Here is a 5455-nt window from a genome sequence, read left to right on the forward strand (position 1 = left end):
GTGTTGTTTTTGAAGAGAGGCGGCTTATATCCCAGGGAAAAAGATCATTGGGTATAATAAAAGCTAAACCGCCTGACCCTTCCCTAATAGGAGAGGGTGCAGAAAAAGAAACGTTCATATAAAACATTTGCCCACTGCACTGATTTTTAAGGTAAGGGCAATCTTCTCAATTGTGTATATGGCCTTAAACGTCTACAAAAAAACTTTCCATAATAATAATTCTTTATTTCCACGAAGCCAAATCAACCGAGTGACTACAAGAAACATATCGTAGAGAAAATGGTCTCTCTCTAGTTTTTAAATTATTTTTTTAACTCTAAAATTTCTTCTGAATTCCATCTACTTAGCAAGACAGACAGAACATCAATGTCGTATCAGATTACACGAGGTCTACGGAGAGGCAGGGAGTCACAGCAGATAAAATAGGAGCTATTAAAAAAAAAATCAAGTTTTAGGATAACCAAAAACATTGTTATTTCCACATAAATGAATTCTGCAGTTTGTTGACAAGTTAAAAGGGGTTGAATTGGTCGTTAAAAAAAAAAACCAAAAAAAAAATGGGGGACATTTAGCATGGTTTTCTGGTGTACAAGCCCTAAAATAATAAGAATGCCAAGTGAATCATCATGTATTGCGATTTCCCCCTTTACGCCACCTCCACAACTAGCGGGCATGGTATACTGTGTCAATGCAGAGTGCTCCGGCTATCCCGGAGCGGTGGCGCTTCATCATATTCCGACAGGAGAAGCCCAGTGTATGATAAATGTCACCCAATGTATATGTATAGCGGGGATTCTTCTACTCCCCTGACAGAGGTCTATAAAGAATGTTGGAGCATGTCGAACTTTGAGGGGTTGTTCCTATTCTGGACTTCTGCTTAGCCCCTCTACCCAAACACAGATACATTAAATGGCATACAGAGGTACTATGTGGGCACCGAATAGTCTGCAGTGTCATTCTGCACACAGCCGCTTAGCAAAAATAACCACATAAAAAAAAAAAAATGAAAAATGTGAACTTTTTGTAAAATTGAGCCATTTCAACAAAATTGTCCTATTATACCGAACATCCTTTTCAAATATTGTAGGCCAAGTGTACAATTATTATTTTAGCCGTCACTACCCAATAGTCTCTAATGGCAGAAAAACAATGCCCCAATAGGAAGTAAAGAGTAAATTTTTCACAAGAAGTCGCTACAATAAATTTTTCACAAGACAGCATGTGTTTTAGGTTTAGTGCCCCAGTCAAGTAGAATTAACAAAAATCTAAATGAAATATCCCATCCAAGGTATCGTTTATTACTTAATGTAAGTGGCCAGCAAAATTGGGGGGTGTCAGGGGTCTAGAGTGCCAGAAGTCACCAAACACCAACCGCTCCACAGATGCAAATGTAGGATCACAAAACTTTCTGAGATGGGTGAACAAAGAAGATTCAAACTTTGACTGAACTTTCGGTTTTGGTGAAATTTCCTTTTTAGGGATAATAAATGAAGATCTTTGGTTGCCTCCATGGGCACATTGTTGATGCAGTGTTCACAGTACAATGGGGGGAGGGCACAAAATAATCACAGATTTCTATGAAGAAACACCAAGGTATGTTCACATGCAGTTGTTGCTACCGTTACACCGATGTTGCAGTAGTGAAACCAATATTAAAAAGGATTGTCCATCAAACTCAATTTTTGGCTCAGAATGGCATAAATCTATTTGTTAAGCAATATCTTAATTCCTGGCACCTCTCAAGGCACTGTACATGCCACATAGCTAGTCACCGATGTAAGACCAGTCCAACCAGTGAGGGAGGTGCACCCAGTGACCGGCGAACTAGGAGAGAGCTGGTAACCAAGTCGTAAGGACACACAAAATAATGAAGCAACAAAGCTAAAAATCTTTGCTTTAAAGCGCAACTAAACTTTTAACCAATTGCATAAAAGAGTAGAGATAATTGTATAATATAAGTACGCTCCAGTGTCGTCCTAAATCTGCTTTCCTTCCTGTTCTCACACATGACAAGAGATTGATAATGGAAAAGCGGATAGTTTTTAATTACTTAAAGGGGTTTTCCCACAAAGAAAAGTTGGCCCCTATCCACAGGATAGGACCCAACTTGCTTTTCAGTTGGTCTCTGTGCCGAGACCCTCACAGATCACGAAAACAAGGGGTCCAATGGGGTTCCAGGTACCACCGTCGGACCCCTCGTTGCTCCGTCAGACTAATAGAGAAGACCGTTGCTCATGACCGTTCTGTTCCAATAATCTCCATGGAGCGGACGCAGATTGCCCTCTGCTCCATTAGCCTGACGGAGCGACGAGGGTTCACCTCGTTTTCAGGATCTGTGGGGGTCTCAGCACTAAGACCACCACTGATCGGCAAGTTGGGATAGGTCCCAACATTTCTTCGTGGAAAAACCCCTTTAACTATTTACACACAGTCACTGGAGTTAAAGGGGTTACAAGTCTAATCTCCTCAAGCGTTCACTTATCCAGTGAAATATTCTCTAGGTATGCAAGGAGTTAATCTGTAGCCTCCCATCCTTGTCCATTTGTTGAGTGCAGATTTGAAAACACTTTCACTGCTCTCTACAGGAGAAGAAAGGAGCAAAACATGTTATCACCTGCGCTATTAATTTCAGAAATGTAAAAAAATAAAAATAGCTTAGTTTGTTTGTTAGTTACCAAAAATGACTGTCTGGCCAATCTCTTTAAAATGGTAAAAAAAAAAAAAATACTTAAATCACAGTTTTTTTTTTTTTACATCACGGCTTAAAAATAAAACCTGCAGCACAGAGAACACCATGTAATAATAATTTACATGTGCTTGTGCAAGTTGGTTTCCTTAAAGGCAAATTTTTAATAGCAATTGCACAAAGCCATGTGTAAGCTACATGTATGGTATGTATGTATGGTATGTATGTATGTATGTATGTATGTATGTATGAATGACATTGTTCTGCAAGTATGGCAGTGGTTCAGCTTCCATGTGAACATACAGAACAGTGGTGGCAAGTGCTAAGGCTTGAATACCCTGCATCAACAAGCTGCACATAAAGACAACCCCTGAACCAGGTTCATACATTGCGTTCCAAAGTTTTTAAACACAAAAGGTTGTATTTCTTATATCATTTTTTTTTTTTTTTTTAAAAGGCAGAAAGTGCATTACGACAACTGGCATCAGCAGAAGAAGTTCCCTGCTGTGTCATCTTCGGTAGGATAAAATAATTTTTGTATAACTGTATAACTTTGTTTTACAACTGATACCAGGTGGTGTATAAATAAATAGTCCTAAACTCAGGACTATCCAGCGATCCAGCTCAGCACCTCCCATCACCGATGGTACCTGGCGGTATCCAGAGACGCAGCACTAACGTCCCATTGAAAACATAGCCACCACATCCTCTGCCCATGGCCTATATTAGGCTGCAGTGGGCGTAGGATGCCGACTGAATATAATTTATGAGCCTCTATGTACCAACAGAGGCTGTGCCGATCCACATACAAGAACTGCAACACCTGGTGCCAATCCCAGTCAACCCTTCTTTTTCAAGCCAACACCTGGTTTATAGACGAGATCAATGGGAGATTAAGCACTTTTTTCCATTGCTGGATTTCTACAAAAAAAAAAAACATTGCTTATTATGGTTTACTTTTCCATTTACATGAAAAAAAAAAAATTAAAAGTGAACATACGCAAAGTAAGAACCCAGTTTCTTTTCATGCGGCATTTAAAATTCTTTGATGGGACACAAATACAGAAAACAAGGCATATAGGGTTAAAAAAGAAAAAAAAAATTACAAAATTAACTTGATCCATTTTATGACAGAGATAACTTTTGTTAAGTTTATAATTCGAGATGAGTGGAGCTGAAGTCTAGATTTGGGCGTGTACCTCCCCTACTTGGGCCTATCGCTGGATTGGCTACCGATCCAGCAATTAACACCCCTCACAGCTAGCCATGGACACCCTTGTGTTGCACCTACATTTGGCTCCGCTCGTCTCCATTTATAACCAGGAGTGACCATTTACAGTGCACATCCTGTACTTTGCCACTCTATAGATCAAGCCTCGTTTGACAATTTTTTTTTTTAGGCAACTTAAAAAACTGTTGGGTCATTTGTTTTTCCTGTGGCAATAATAAAAAAAAAAAACCCAAAACACATAACATTGTAAAGGATACTAAACTCTGTAGCAATTTGTGCATAATTCCAGCAGTAAAAATAAATAAAATCCAAGCAACAATTGGCCGATATGTTCTATCTAAACTTGTCTACAAAAAAAAAAAAAAAATTAAAATTTGCTGCCAATGTTTTGTTTTATCCAAGCAGCTTTTCTAATGAAATGTTATAATCATATACATGAGATCACAATCTGCTTGGAGACCGTGCCAACGACAAATGGTTAAATTATCGCTAGACCCAGGGTGATAATAAGGGGACGTCTTACCCCTCCAAACCCTTGAGGGTCCCATAATAGCATAATAAAAACCAGGTGCCTTCTAAATATATATATATTTATAGCACCATTCAAATCTAAATAACTTTTTTTTGTCGCAGAGGCACAAATCTCACAACTATTGGCTGCATAGAAGCCCAACACTGTGTGCTCTGCATGGGTGGTATAGGTAACAAAGCAAACAAGCATGGAGGACATTGCCTGAAGACGAAGCGACAGCGAGCCACTGCGGGGTGACGCTCCCTGTGCCGCAGTGACTCTCCCAGCGGCTTCTGACACATTGCAGGCCACTCGCTTAATAGAAAGGGTTAATACCTTTATTGCTCAAGTCCTGCTTCCAGTAATGTCCTTCATACAGAAAGGGCACCAAAATTATAGAAAAAAAAAGTAAAAAAAAAAAATATATATATGTATCCAGCCCCAGTTAAAGGTGTGGGGAGGGGGCTTACAACATGATGTTTGTGTGCAATCAGGTGATATTCCATTCAACACAAGGGGGGATAAAAGCAGATAACCAAAAAGGACAGGTATCCACACACATGGAGATGATGCAGCCAGAGTCCAGGACATCCTCTCACGCAGTTCTCTCCCCTTTCATACAATGACATCAAATATGGAACAGATTCCATTCTCTTTATATATATATTTTTAAATATATTAAATGCCTAAATAGATTATTTCTTTTGCGTTTCGCTATTTGTTTTTTTATCAATTTTTTTTTGTCCTTTGTTCTTTTTATTTATTTATTTTAAAGCCTCTTTTCTAGTCTTCGACAGATGGGACACCAACAGTCAGAATTTAAGAAACCTGCTTGTCCGAAAAAATTTTTTCCAGAATTTGAAGAGAAAAAAAAAAAAAAAAAAAAAAAAAAAAAAAAAAAATGTGCATCTGTCTCCAGTTTAAAAAAAAAAAAAAATTAAGACAGCTTGCGTTATTTTTTTTTTATTTTTTTGAGTCATTTTCTTTTAAATCCCAGGAAAAAAAAAGCAATAGAAAAAAAAAAAAC

The sequence above is a fragment of the Engystomops pustulosus genome, chromosome 2, assembly GCF_040894005.1.
Source record: "Engystomops pustulosus chromosome 2, aEngPut4.maternal, whole genome shotgun sequence".
In the NCBI taxonomy this organism is placed as follows: Eukaryota; Metazoa; Chordata; class Amphibia; order Anura; family Leptodactylidae; genus Engystomops; species Engystomops pustulosus.